This window comes from Pinus tabuliformis, chromosome 3_2 (genome assembly GCF_031772625.1).
Source record: "Pinus tabuliformis cultivar Carrire ecotype Pingquan chromosome 3_2, CPIR1, whole genome shotgun sequence".
Classification (NCBI taxonomy): Eukaryota; Viridiplantae; Streptophyta; class Pinopsida; order Pinales; family Pinaceae; genus Pinus; species Pinus tabuliformis.
The window spans coordinates 139,770,804-139,786,925 of NC_142302.1; positions in this window are offsets into that span (position 1 = coordinate 139,770,804).

The following is a 16,122-nucleotide window of genomic DNA, read 5'->3' on the forward strand; positions in this document are numbered from 1 at the left end:
GAACAGTCAGCCAGCTTCAACAATTTTCAGTTTTTTCAGCGACATTCACCAACATCACAGCATCAAAATAGTGCCACATCAACTAGCAGTCTTTATTTTGATTTTAAAATAATCTATTTTTATAAAAACAGTTTAGGATATTTTCTTAGTTCTACTATTGGATAAATAACTCTCTTCACGAGTGATTAAAGGGTTTCACCCTTCATGAAGCATTTATAAACATTTGATGTACTTGGCTTTTCTGGATCCTTAATACAAAGCAAAGGATTTTGAATTCTGTTTTACACAGTTTGTGTTTCCTGTAAGTTTTTCTAGTATTACTCACTATGTTTTTCTTCATATTCTTATATCTTATAGAGATAACCAGGTAGGAATAATTGTGTTTCAATCTATTCCTATAAGCTTCTAAAGTGATAATCTATAAAGAGAATGAATTAATGGATTGCCTGTTTAATTATTTTCCTCTGAATCAATAAATCATCAGCATATTTTGTAAGCTTAAGCATATTCTCTTAAACCTTCTGAACATAGGTTAGAGGTTTTCATACTTATGATTATTTAATTTTCAATTTGAAAACTGTGATAATCATATTTTTTTTTGTTTTTGTTCACCACCATACAAGCTATTTCACTATGTGAAATTTTATAGCAGCCCTCTACTTTGGTATTAGTATTATTCAAAAGGTTAGGCATTACAGTGTTACATATGTTTCATTCATTGGTCCTCCAAATTAAAACAAAACCCCCAAAAAAATTATGTTAGATGCTCTAGCATGATAGCTGACCATTATCATCTCAAAGGTACGACAAATCTAAAGAAAAATGAGACCAAAATGAATTGGTCCACTCCAAAGAATGTAATAGATGTGAGATATTTCATGGGTCTTGTTTGTTACTATAGAATAATTATTGAAGGATTTTCCGAGATCTCACACTCAATTACCTCTTTGCAAAAGAAAGGCATCAAGTTCCTAAGGACATAAGAGTGTGGGGAAAGGTTACAATTATTGAAAAAAATTATCATTAGTGCCTCAATTTTGAAAATTATAGATCCACACAAACATTATGTTTTGTGCCCCGGTGCATGAATTTAAGGACGTGGTGCAATTCTCATGCAAGATAATTATGTAATGTGTTACGATTCAAGGACATTGAAATAACTTGAAAAAAAGTTGTCACTCATGACTTGAAAATTGCTGCAATATTGCACACTTTGAAAGTGTAGAGGCATTGTTTGGTGCGCAAGAGATATAAGCTTAAAATTGATAATAATGGCTTGTAATATTTATTTGATCAACCAAAAATAAATTATAATCAAACTAGATAGCCATAATTTTAAAAACATAAAATGAGAAGGAAGAGTGGAGTTTATAGGCCCTTACAAGTTGCCCCTAGAGCAATCGGCATAATCACAATTTTGAATGACATCATGAAACTTGGAGAAAACAATTATCTATTGTACTTCTCTGAAGCTAGCTAGAGGAACAAATTTGTTGATGCACTCAATAAAAGGATCCATTTAGTAGTAATTATCATTTACAAAACAAATTTGAAGCAGGCTGTTATTGATTCCCCTACTAAAAATAAACTCTAAATTTAAGTGAAATGTGGATGATAGCAAAAGAAAGTAAAATTGAAATATGAAGGCTAGTAACTAAATGATGATGGACTTATTATTTATAAAAATAGAATGCATATCCTCAATCCTTCAAACTTGAGAAGATTTATTTATCATTAGTGAAATACATAGTGTGGCATGCTCTAGATATCTAATTTACCAGAAAATGATTAATAGAGCAAGGAATAAACAATTTTAGCCTGGAATAAAGGAATACGTTGTTGAATACATCATTAGATGTTTAGATGTCAACAAATCAAGGATGAACATGAACATCCAACAAGTTTGTTACAACCTTTTCTAGACTTGAATGGAAATGGAAGGTAAATAAGAATAGTTTTTATCATGGGTTACCTACAACAACATCAATACAGCATGATTCCATCATGGTTGAGGTGGATAAATTAACCAAGGAAGCACATTTTTCTTGTTAAATCTACTCATAATATTTATGACATTTAAATACATTTATGGGTGAAATATTTAGATTGCGTGGATTACTTAAAGAAGTTGTATCTTACATGGATACATAGTTTACATCTAATTTTTGGAAAGTCTCTTTAAATGTTGGGGTAACTAATTGAATTTTAGTACTTTCTACCATCCATAGATATTTGGATGGACCAAAAGAGTAAATCAGGTTATCGAAGACATGCTTCTCTTTATGTGATGGGAAATAATACTAGTGGGAGGATTATCTACAGCAGGTAGAGTTTGCATATAATAATGGGCATCAAGCATTGAAAAATATTAATTTAAGGATTTATATGGTAAAATATATAGGACACCAATGAACTAGGGAAATTTGATAAGCATACTTGCTCTTGGTTTAGAAATGCTAAAGGAAATGGCACAAAAAGTTGTTGGAATGAGATATAATTTTAAGGCAACCTAAGAGAGGAAAAAACACTATGTATATAAAAATAGAGTGCTTATGACATTTTATGTTGGGTATCATGTTTTCCTCCAAATAATACTAAGTAAGCCAAGTTCCTCGAAGCTTGGAAGTTGTGCCAAGCTAACACCTAGAAATTTTGGGATATTTAAAGTGCTTGATTGCCTTGCTTGTAAATTATGTAAATATACTTATATAGAACATTTGGAAGTCTACTATGATGAATTGAGGCTACACAAATGCTAATGATGGAATATAATATATAATGGTCTAATATGGATATGGAAAGCATGAGATGGGTCGTGGTTCCACTACAAGAGAAGGGGAAAGGGTGGACCTATGGAAAAGTAAATCCTCCATCTCTAAGTGATGGGACTTTGTATTATCATATGTTTCCAACCTTGATTCCAATCACATTTGATATTATTGCCTCATAAACCTAAGACCTTCCTAAACACTCTTGCTTTAATTTCCAAGGTAGTGATATTGGTATATGGTCATTTGAATGAATATGTTGTTAATTTGGCAGCTCAGTAACAAATTCCACCTATGGGACGAGATTCCTCTTTTCGATAGGACCAATTTTGACTATTAAAGTGTTCAATTTGGACAAGGGAAAGGGTATTTTAAATTCAAGCCCGGATGCACATATTTGATTAGGTTAGACCTAAAGCAAATTGGACACCCTTGAAGGCTATAAATAAAATTCAAGGGAACCTCATTTGAACAACAACATGGAGAATTCTTCTATTCTCTTCTTTGGTTTGGCTCGCACAGGCCTAAGGAAAAATCGTGGAGATTGGTTGGCACAGGTCCGAAATGGCAGGGTCCAAAGCTCGCATCTCTTATTTTAGTGTTTTGGGCCTTAGTCGTAGGCATGTCATGGAGAAATTACAACTACAGTCACAATCATGTCATGGAGAAATTTCTATTGAAGCCTTTCAACCTCATGCATGACACATCTTCCCTGCGACTGGAACCTAAAGTTTTATTTTTCAGTTGAATGCATATTTCGCTCGTTCACTGCAAAGTTTGGTAGTTGACTGCAGATAGTGACAGTTGATTATAGGCTCCTCAATCAGGGTTTTGAGTATTAGCATTTTTGGGGTTCATTTCATGAATATTCTTTAGTTGATGTTGTTATATATTTGTATGGATGAAGATATGGCTCATTGTACTCTCATTTGTTGATTTATTCAATGACAATCTAATAAGAAGAAGAATTTGAAAGGGTTTCCTGTTAGGCCCCTATACTACTAGTGTAACCCCTTATTGTTATTAGTATAACCCACTTATTATATTGATGTACCCATGTAGTGCCCATATTGTTACTATTATGCCACATAGAAGCCCACCATTGTTACTGTTGTGCCCTACAATATTATTGTTATGTAGGCTTTGATTGTATTGGGACCACTTAGACTCCTATATATAGAAAGGAGGTATTTTCATTTGTATCATCCAAGAATTGTTCATTTATGTAATGTAAAGGAGGTTGCCCCCTCGAAGAGGCTGAATTCTAAGGCGTGGATATCTCTTTTCTATCTTTGTGTGAGCTGGTTTCATAACATTTGGTATCAGAGCTTTGGATTCTAGGGTTTCGCTGCTCCAAACAGGTCATCGTGGCATTTTCGCTATAACTTTTTTTCTGTGACGTTTCAGAAGTCACAAAAAAAACCCATTTGAGAAGAATTGGCGCTGAACCTTGGGTCCGAATTTTAGATCTTTTCGGGCGACATTTTCGGAGATATGATCTGCGGAAGTTGGTCTTTTTGCAGACTCCGGAATTACTCTCAAAACATGTGACCTGGGGAAAATCGTCATAACTTTCTTTCTGAGCATCGGACTGAAATTTCGTAAGAAGTTACAGAAAGAGAACGGACTGTAGTTTCTGTTTATATATTTTTTAGAGTCAAAGGTTGAAACAGTGACACGTGGCACTTCATACAAGTTCGCTCTACTGAACCAGTCTATAATCAGGTCACTGCGGGAGATTGTGCATAACGTTTTCTTGGAGAATCCAATTTGGATCAGACTTGTTGCATTGGAAAGAGGACACAGAGGGTTACTACAGGTCACAAGTTCAGAACTTAAAGATCTGAAATTACAGAGTTACAGTCGTTTCAAGGTAGAGCTCCTAAAATCAAGAAAAAGCAAGATGAGGAAGTTTGATGGCAAGGATCCGGTAAATTGGATACTTCAGATGGAGCAATATTTTGATATACATGGTGTACAACTGTTACAAAAGGTATGTATTGCATCTTCATATTTAGAACCAAATCAATTTTTATGGTACAAAGGGCTTTGTTCTCGTAAAAAACTTGTTACGTGGTCAATTTTCACGGAGGAAATGATAGCACATTATGAGGATATAAAGAGCAACACCTTCTTTAGAGCAACAACACAACAATTGGAAAGAGTAAAAGGGCTTTGTGACATAATGGAAAGCAAAATTATGGAAACCAGGAAGCATAACCCTCACAACTATAAAGATGGAAGTGTTGTTTCTCCCAGCCTTCCACAACCTACAAGGGTTACACCACAACAATTGGAAGAAAAAAGAGAAAAAGGGCTTTGTTACAATTGTGATAGCAAATGCACTAAAGGTCATAGGTGTGCTGAGAAGAAATTATTTTACATAGAATATGAAGAGGAGGAAGAAAAGGATCAAGAAACATCAAAAGAAGAGGATATACGTCAGGACACCACCCCAGAGAAAGAAGAAATGAATCAAACCATATCTTGTAAAGCCTTGGCAAGAATTACCACTCCTCAAACTCTCAATATAGAAGGACATATCAAGAAGAAAAAGGTGCAAGAAGTGAAAGATCACATCGAGAAAGAAGAAATGAATCCAACCATATCTTGTAATTCAATGGATGAAATTACCACTCCTCAAACTATCAAGATAGAAGGACACATCAAGAAGAAAAATGTTCAAGAAGTGAAAGATCACATCGAGCATCAAGAAATGAATCCGACCATATCTTGTAAAGGACTGGAAGAAATTACCACTCCTCAAAAGATAGAAGGACATATCAAGAAGAAAAAGGTTCAAGTAGAGAAAGATCATATCGAGCATCAACAGCAAGTTCTCCAACATTTAAAGGATAACGCCACTTTGGTGCAAAATCAAATGAAACAACAGGTAGATCAACATTGTAGTGAAAAATGTTTTGATGTGAGTGATTGGGTATTTTTACTGCTACATCTCAAGCAAGCTATTTATGAGAAGGAAATGTTGGCAATACTACATGCACTTAAAAAATGGCGACCTTACCGAATGGGAAGACGCTTCAAGGATGAGGATGTGGAAGCATTGTTTTGTGCTATTTATATTATCCAACCAAATTGGATAAACGAAGCAACGGATGAATGGAAGAAGAACGAAGAAGTATGGCGACTTATTCAAAAGCTGCAAAAGATCCCAATTCAAGCAATATTGCCAGAAATTGAAGAGGAAGAAAAAATCATATTGGAACCTGGAGCAGTCATAGAAACAAGAACCCGACAGCTACGAAATCGATCAATTTCAGAGTATCTCATCAAGTGGAAGAACTTACCCGCTGAATATTCCACATGGGAGGACAAGAATTTTATATAGAAGCATCAAGAACTACTCAAGCGTTGAGGACAACGCTTTTTGAAGGAGAGGGGCATGTTAGGCCCCTATACTACTAGTGTAACCCCTTATTGTTATTAGTATAACCCACTTATTATATTGATGTACCCATGTAGTGCCCATATTGTTACTATTATGCCACATAGAAGCCCACCATTGTTACTGTTGTGCCCTACAATATTATTGTTATGTAGGCTTTGATTGTATTGGGACCACTTAGACTCCTATATATAGAAAGGAGGTATTTTCATTTGTATCATCCAAGAATTGTTCATTTATGTAATGTAAAGGAGGTTGCCCCCTCGAAGAGGCTGAATTCTAAGGCGTGGATCTCTCTTTTCTATCTTTGTGTGAGCTGGTTTCATAACATTTCCCCATAGTGGGTTTTGCCCTGGTCTCTGACCAATCTTGGTGTCTCTATGTGTGAATTATTTTCTTCTATTGTTCCTTAATATTTTGTTGCATTGATGATGATTTTTTTCTTTCTATATAATTGCATGTGTTGTTGAATAATGTGGTAAAACTGAATAATGTTATGGGGTGAATTATTTATGTAAATGATGAAATGAAATTATCAAAGAAAAGAACAATATAGCCCTAAAGAAAATTTAACATATACTTGGATTAATTTCAATAGAATATAATGTATGTCTAATGTATTGTGCAATTTTGAGTCGATTTTATGATTTGAATTGTCTAGAATAATGTGGATTGGAAAACAGGGAGATTAATGTAGTAACAATTGAGGACTTTTGAATTAATCTTATGAATATATATCAAAAGGGGGCTCAACAATTGCATACTTGACCATGTTCAATACCAAGCACATCCCAACCAAAGGATAAGGGATGAGAAATGCAAGGGATAGTGTCCTCCTATTTATGAAGGTGACCACCAAACTGCTAGCTCTAGTAGACAAATGTTTGATCTATGCAAATCACATTTATGTTTTGAAAATTTAAACTAGTTGGAGAAGGCAGAATAACCCTCTTAGCTTATTTTCATTGAGTAAATAGGAAATTAGATAGATAGCCTCCCATAAAATAGGGAATTGATTGATTAATTTAGTTGGTGTTCTCAAGTAGCCATCTAGTATTTATATAGATTGATATAGTAGAGGTAGCTTCCCAAGTTTTTTCATGTTGATTTATATTTTGTTGCAAGAGACTAATTCAAGTCGTTTCTATGGGGCATAGTTCCATCCTTTTTAATATGTGGCATTTTTTAACACAAGAATAAATATTTTATTGTGTTTTTCCCCTAATCATTCTACAATATTCCAAGAACTCCCATGGGTAGGGCCCACTCAAGGGGATGACACAAGAATCGTCATTTTATTATTGCCATTTTTATTTATGTCTATGAGTTTATTGTATTCCTATAGAAAATATTATTTACTTTCTATAAGTATGATGATCAATGTTGAGATTGTTTCCTTTGATATTTGTATAGTGATTATTTACTCAAAGGAATCTTCTCATTCTCTTATACCTTATTCCACTAGGAGTTGATCCCACTCCTATTTGACTTTTGGCAGTTTACAAGAAGATATGGAAGCTAAAACCATTTCCCTAGGCTTTGAGGAATAAATTAGAATGAGTTACCCATAGTTTATCATTCACATTACTAAAATATCAATAAGTTTGTTGAATAGATTATACTTTCATAGTTTTTCATATACAATGCATAAAACCTCATAAGATTGTTTGATCCTTGGTTGACAATTTAAAATGAGATCTAGAGTTCAACTTTTATTTTTATAATTCTATAGGCCAACACATTTTGGTACTATTTTTGAGGATGTTGCTAAAATTTGCATTAATATTATCTAAATTATTTTGAAAAAAACACACATATATTATGTTCATACATAAGTTGCATGCATCAACATAGGGATATGTTTGGATGCTTTCTACCAAAAAACCATTGTTCTGTTGCAAATAAGTTAGGAACTATGTCCAAGCAATATAAGAAGATTTTTTAGGCTTTTTATGGCAACGTACTGAAGAAAACACAGTGGACATTCCTATTAAATAATTTGTTAAAGGACCTAAGGATGGAGGGAAAATTGTGGGATTTTTGTAAATTACTTTCAGTTTGAGATAATATATGAATCTAGAGAATAATAACCACCCTTTAACACCGTTGTAGAAGAGATAGAAGTTCATCTTTATGTTTTATAATATCCAACTTAGAAAACTAAAGAGGAAACAAGAATGAGAAACATAAATCCTTTTGTTCATTGTCATTTTCATGCACTAACTATTGAAGACCCTCATGCTTTTCTCTTTGAGTTTAAGGTTGTATGTATAAATTGTTGTTCCTTGGGAGACAGTTCCTGGATGTGGGGAAACCAGTGCCCGAGACATTTTGAAATTGGATAAAATAATTAAAATGAATGGATAGAAGGACAGGCCATGAGGACTTCAAAGTAAAGCTTATAGTTCTGAAACCATAGTATTCCAAATCAAAATGGCAAGATAAACTATGAGAGTTGCAGAGTGCTAGACTAGAGGAGTGGATTGAAGAAGAATAGAAAACAGAGTCCAAATTAGGCACTTAAGAATATGAATTTAGACTACTACAGAAAGAATAATGCAAGACTAAGAAAATGTGAATGAGGTTCCTGGATGTGGAGCGCTTCATTAAGGGCTTCAAGATTAATTTTCATGAGTACAATTAAGTAAATTCATTAAAAACTAAACTAAAGCACCAGCTGCATCTTACATTGTCCAAGAGAAGAAAAGACATATATGAATGTTGAAACACAAGAGAAAAACAATAACTACAACTTCCAAATATTGGAATCAAACTACAATACATATTCAGATTTCAAAGATAATTTATGTTGATAATGCCAGTCATGAGTGGCTATGCCCTTCTGAACCCCTCTCATGTCTCATTTCTGGTCTTTTATTCTTTCTCCTAACCCTAATTGCCTAACTTTTATAATCAATTTGAAAATTGTTTCCTTTTAAAAGTTGTATAATATAAAAATGTTTACAAACATGTTTTCGGGGTCACTTATAAAATAAAAATATGCTAATTTAATAACAATACAATTGGAGGTATCCATGATTAGCACATAAGTCGAATGATGTATAAGCATGGGCCCCATGTTTTGTGTTTATAGTCGTCAGAGTAAACTATGTACGTGTTTTGGGAACCATAAACCACCCACGCTAGCACCCTTAGTTGTTTCAGGAATGGACGGAAGGTGATGCCATAAAAAATCTTGTCCGTCGATCTTTTCATGAGCGGTTTGGGTGCAACCATTCCCGGAGGCACTACTTAACATAAGTCACGTGCAGTTTGTGTTGCCGGGTTTCCGTTGGATTTGGAGAAAAGTGATGTGAACCATTGATCTGAAAAAAGAACCCTGCTTGCATACAGCTACAGCCTCGTATTTTATTCTACTCCAGTCATCCCTTTTCAAACTAGGATCAATAGATGCCAAATCACCCACAGTATCCTTCTTGTCATCTCTAAGCCTTTCCTACACTACCCAGTTATTTTATTCATTTTGATTTGCAAGTACCAACGCACCTGCATATTTGATATTGTTTTCATAATGAACTTCATCTTGATTTTTGTGTCCATACCTTGGCAACCCATATTTCTTTTCACATGCATCTTGATCAACAGAAGTCTGGAGACCTGCAAATTGTTTACATACGGACAAATTCTCTTCAAAATCCTGGCAACTCCTTGGATAATTGTCTACCTCACCTCTGTCAATATTGGTGTGACGCCTCTCATCATCATGGTTATCATTATTACATGTTGGCTCCTAAACCTTTCTCAGTTGTCTAGGCTTTCTCTCGGTCGTCCATGCTTCCTCTTTAGTCCCCCATTGTCTTAACCAACCATGGTGTACCAACAGATTGCATGTTGTGGCCACAATCTAATCTACAAAATCATTTATGCCATTATTGGTATGACTCATGTAGCCATCCCTGTTACAATAGCCATAGATCAGCTCCTTGATTTTTCTTTCTCGTCCAAGTTTCCTTGGTCCAGTTGTGTTAACTAACATTTCTACACCACCGGATAGGATTCCATGGCCACAATCCAAATGGATAATGTTTTTATTCCATGGTTCATTAACATTCCCTTTTGAACCAGTTTGATTGAGATAAAACATGACACTCCCCAACTAAATTACAGTGTTACAATGCATTTCTTTATGACTATCATTATCACTAACATTTGTTCTTCCAACCTTTCTTTTAAGCTAATTTGGATTGTCTGATTCGTTGCATTTGTGGTCTGGAATAATTTGGATTGTCTGATTCGTTGCATTTGTGGTCTGGAAATTTTCATTAGAAATAATTTGATCATCCTTATCTTCTTCAAAAAATAAAAACGGTTTTTCTTCACGAAATTGTGCCTTAGGGAGAGGAGTAATGTTATTACGAAATCTTCACACCTTCCTTTAATTTTGAACTATATGAAACATAGATTTTTTTCTCTGCAAATTTGGTTCCCTGCTAGAATCCATTTTTTAAATCTTTGGCATTTTAGTTGTGCCTAATTGAGCTACAACATTTGGCTTCAACTGGGGACAACATTTTTCCAACAAAGTGATGAGAACTATAGACCAATGGCCTCTGATTGGGCATGGAATCAAAGTCTGAAAATTCCAAAACATAAAGTCTCACCAAAACATGCTTCAGTTAGGAGTGCTTCCTTTATTCTTGAACTGAAAAAACTGAACCAAAAATAATGTAACTGAAAATTCTCAACATATGAGCTTATTTATGTAAAACTCTGTGGACAGTGTTGGACCCACCAAAATGTCAAGGGATCTCCCCGGTAAGAAGTCCCAACTATACCTCAGACCGTTTAGTGTAGGAGTCCCAGCAGTGGGTCATATGGTATCGCCTTGACCGTGGTTGCGCACAGAGGCAAGCGAGATGTCCTTGTTGGTAGCAAGGTTGTGACCAGCGTAACAAGCCAAGGAAGGTGCATGAAGGATTCTAACACATGGAAAGTGGACTAAGTGCACCCCTTGGAAACTTGTGGAAACATGCAGCTTGGAATGGAACACACGAGAAAAGATACATCACGAGCTAGAAGGCAGGTGAACCAACAATCCAAATTGATGGTTAAACCAACAACACATCTCAATAAGATTCATACAACATATATAGAAAAGTCCATACATACATGCATAAACAAACAAATACATATATCATTACAGTAACCAAGACAACTGAAATACAATAACAACATATGCATGAAACATGTTGGCTCTATTATATTAAGAAAGTGAAAGTTCCAATCATACATACAACCATGTCCAACTACTAGTCCTAACAACAGAACATTACAGTCACTGTCACCTGCTCCTCCAAAGAGATATACTAGCTCTGCACTGTGGAGAAGTCAAGGCTCGTTACAATACACTCCAAGCCTTCTCTAAGATACACCTATAGGAAGCTTGCCTCCCAAAATCTAGTGCAATGAGTTATGAGGTTCTTTAAATAGAAAAGGGTGGGGTGACCCTTGACATTCCCCTTTGTGACTCTTCACCTACCCTCATGACTCTTCAACTACTGCATGACCGTTACATTCTACTATCGGCACTTAACCTTTCACTTTTATAAGATGTTACATTACAATCTGCACATGTACCCATGTGAGACAAAAATAGGCTTGAGAAAGTCATGCAAGACATTACTAAGACTCAGACAGTTGTGGGAACTCCAACTCTTCGACATCCTTGTGATGATCGACGGTGGCAAACTAATGCCAAGCTTGGTAATTCATGATGGTGTCTGTGTGCTCAAGGGTGACATCCTACTAAAAGCGAACTCTCGCCTCCATTGCATCTTGGTACACCGATTTGGCACCTTTATCAAACTTGTCCGATAACATGCATATCATAGGCTTGAGTGCAGCCGGACCAACAACATGCTGATGCATAGTGTATGCGTTGATCTCCAAGTTTGCGCTTGTGGCTACGCACATCAACTCATCAAAGTACATGTCCAGCACCGTTTGGACTTGGTTCTTTGACTTTGCCTCAATGAGTGTGCCAATAAATGGGGTCGCGTGCATGTGTAAAATGACATCCACACTTTTGAACACCCGTGCATGTGAAGCCTGCAAACTGGTGATGAGTTGCAAGAGTCCCTCATCGTTCCAGATCTAACTTCTGATGCATACCTTCAACTCTACTGCCTTGGGCTTCATCATGTTTGGAAAGTACAATGGGGCTCCTTTATACCTCATTTTCCATGTTTTCATGTGATCAATAGTAGTGTGCAAATTTGACAAGATGTGTACTCTCCTAGCACAGTGCTACTGCCAACCGTTGAGATGGACAAATGACTTGTGCATTGTGCTGAGTCTGGAATACAACATCTGCATGATTGCTTTGAGAGACGATACTTCATCTAGTATCGCTCTCCTCAACTCTGCTCGGGCGGATGATGCAATCTGTTCTCCTCCTTTCTTGGCCACTTGTAATTCCTTAGTCGTTTGCTCATTCTCTGCTATCAAGAATCAAACACTCGAGCTGGTGGCTTCAACATATGCTCTGGTAGCATTGACTAATGTTGTTGGATGCTTACTCACATCGGATATGATAACTCATTCTTCAAACTGCACAGGAGATATGTGGACATCCAAGGTAGGCACTCTACATGACTGCACAACGTTGTGTTACGACTCATCGAAAGATATGTTGTGCATCTTCACCTCCAGATTATCTTCAAGGATCTCCATGTTTCCTTGATCACTTGGGACTTGCTATGCTTCTGGATGTGGTGAAGCCAGTGGGGTGACCTCTTGGTTCCGAGGCATGAGGCAATATCCTGATCTAACTCTGGTTGCACCCTATTTGTATCCATCTGTTCTAGCATATTTTCAATCTCTTGACCTAAGTCCTGCTCCTGCAATTTCTCACCCTATCTGCTCTGTGCTAGTTGCTCGGATGAGTCTACTACCTGTATGGGTGCAATTTCATCAATATGTGCATGTTGCACCTCTTGCTGTGTATGTTCCTACTGCACTTCCTTCTCTCTTCTGCATAGCTCTTGTTCTTCTCAGAGTTGTTGCTTCAAATATTGCAACTCATTCTTTGTTTCCTCCATCCTTTGTTTCTCTCTTTGCCTTTGTGCATTCCTCCTGTCAATTTGTCATCCCTTAGCCTCAATATCCAAAGTTTCTTTCAACACAAGTGGATCTTCTTTGAAATTTAGGCTTTGTTCTGCCTCTGCGTTGTCAAAAACCTTTCTCTTGCCTTTGTCATGCACAAGTATGCTACCCTCTATTGTTATTGATGATGGTGCTCTCTGAGTTGCTACTTCCCTCTGCTTTACTGACCACTCTACATCTATTTTGACTAGATCATTGAGCCTGGAGAAGTGATAACAATATCTCCATGGGTCTTCCTTAGGCCATTGACACGCCCCGTGGATCCAAGGAAATTGCACTCTCGCACAATGGTTCTTTACCAAGAAATGTGGATCATACGGATTGAAACTTCTAGTGCCGAAGGTGAAACTCTTGAACTCCTCTATTTCGGCCTCAGCATGCTTGATATTTTGTATTGCGTACAACCCAATCTCATGTAGTCTAGCTGACAACCCTGTCGAGATGTGATACGACACTTCTTGCATGACGATCTTATCCACAGAAAACTTCAGTAAAATGTGTTGAGGCTTCTCTACGTTGTACATCCATATGAAGGTGTGAAGGGGTGAGGCATACCAATATGCTATGTTGATCAATGCCTCCATTGCTACCTATGACATGCAAGGTGGATCCTACTCAAATATCATTTTGTACATTGGGGTGACAAAGTGGTCTGACAACTGTGTGATAACTCTGTGGAAGCTGCATTTGGAGAACAATCTACAATAAGTGTGCACAGAGGTTTCTGAAGGTGTCCATGCCCAACCCAATCTTGGGAACTGCTGATGGGCATAGATTGCATCCAGTATGTATGCGAACATGTATATCTCCACTTGCTGACCTTTGGGCGGATGTCAAGCTTCTGTCACCTGTTCCTTCAACCTGAGAGCCAACATGTCGGACCAGTTGCATGGCCTTCCTTCGCTAGCCAGTTGGTCCAACACAATCACCCAGCTCTACGGGAAGGTCTTTGTGCTCTCTTGGTCGTATAAGAGGCATGTAAAGATGACCAAGTATTGATATGCCTTCCACAGTATCTTTGTCTTGTAAACCAGGTTGGGTGTTGTCTTGAACTTAGCTGGCTCTTTCACCCAACTCTTCAAGATATCTCTAGAGTTAGCATTGTTGCTAGGTTTGTTGAAGGGTTTCACTATTGTGATCACCTGTTGTGGCAAGTGATACACCTCCTGAATATCCTTCACCCTGAAGGTAGAAATATTTGTCCCACTAACACTTCTCAATGTCATCGTCTCAAGATCAGTGTGCGAGACAATCCAGTGGATCATGTACGCGCATGGAAACGTGGGATACCTGTATGCAATCTGGTACAAGCCAGACTTGTGGATGTTGACATAGACCCTGTGGTCTTCTAAATATTCCTCAAAAGTGCCTAAGAATGTATCATTAATGTCCTTCCATTTCATCTTGATGTCTTTGTGATCAGAATCTGGATTAGGGGCAAGAATTAGCTCAAAAATCAAAGTGCTCATAATTGTTCGAAACTTGAATGATCGTGTCCATCTCGTCAAAATGATCCCAACACAACTCATTTCATTCAAAACAAAGTTCATATGAGGAAGATAGAGCTCGCTAATCGCTTTTCCAAACAAAAGAAATTTTGCAAAAAAAATGCCTAATCACTACACAGTCAGTAGTCCGTACCGCTGATGTGGCAGGTGACTAGGCAGGGTCAACGTTGGTCAACGCTCAATCAGGTTATGAAAAGTGTCAAGTTATTATTGGTTTGCAAGTGTGGTGTGTTGGCAAGCTTTGATTGGTTGAAGGTGGTCCAATGAGGAGGGGACTAAAGTGGCAAGCCTGGAGGCCGCCATGTGTCAGACCTGTGGCATATTGGCACACAGTAAAAATTTTATGGAGGTGTAAGGGTTTGACCCCACGGCCTCCTTTTCACAAAGCCCATGACATACCATTACCCCACAGCTATCTTTCTTAACCAACTACGGAGTCTGCGCATATATAAAGTTTAACAGTTTAGCGTTTGGGGGTTAGGAGGGAGCCATCCCACAGCCCAACCCCCTCCATGTGAACACACATAGTGTAACTGCCATTATTAATGGTTAGCGGAGACCATCAGCGGCTACGGAGACTACAACTGCTACATGTGCCTGCAATTTTGTAAATTGTCAGGTCAACGGTTATGAAACCATGTGGGTATCGTGCTAATTGTCGCCTAACTATATCATGTGCCCACTCACGAAGACCGCCAACATTAAAGCTAATGGTTAGCCCTTAACTGCCCTCTTAATGCGCTAATCCATAGTTAACCTTTAATTAATCCATAGTTAACTATTAATTAATCTTCATATTAATCTAGCAGTGTTTTTGGCGGTGCCTCCAAATACAGCCCTAAGTCCAGTTTAAGTGGAGTTAACTGGAGTTCCTCTAGTTTTAGTGGAGGATTACTAGGAGAAAACAATTTCTGTCATATCTCGGGAAAAATTTGACCAAATGAGGATCTTTGGATGCTCTGAACATAATAGAATACGCTGCAGAGGCAAAGAGGCACTTCTATATGTGATTTTTCCACATTGAAGTTTAATGAAGCCTAGGGCCACCAAAGGAGGAGCTCAAGCCTAGATCAGCCATAGTCCAATTGAAGAGCTTGAAGAGTCATATTTGGGGTTTTTGGATGCTCTGAGTCCATTGAAGTAGGTTTCAGGAGCTATAGAGCATTGTAAACTATACATTTTTCCATTTTGAGCAAATATAGAGGCCCAAGCCATGGAAGCTAGACCAAGGAGATGTAGCCTAGGAGGGGTGAACTCCTTTATCAAAACATTGTGTTAAGTGTTTTTCTTGATGGTTTGTTGTTCATTTACTTGC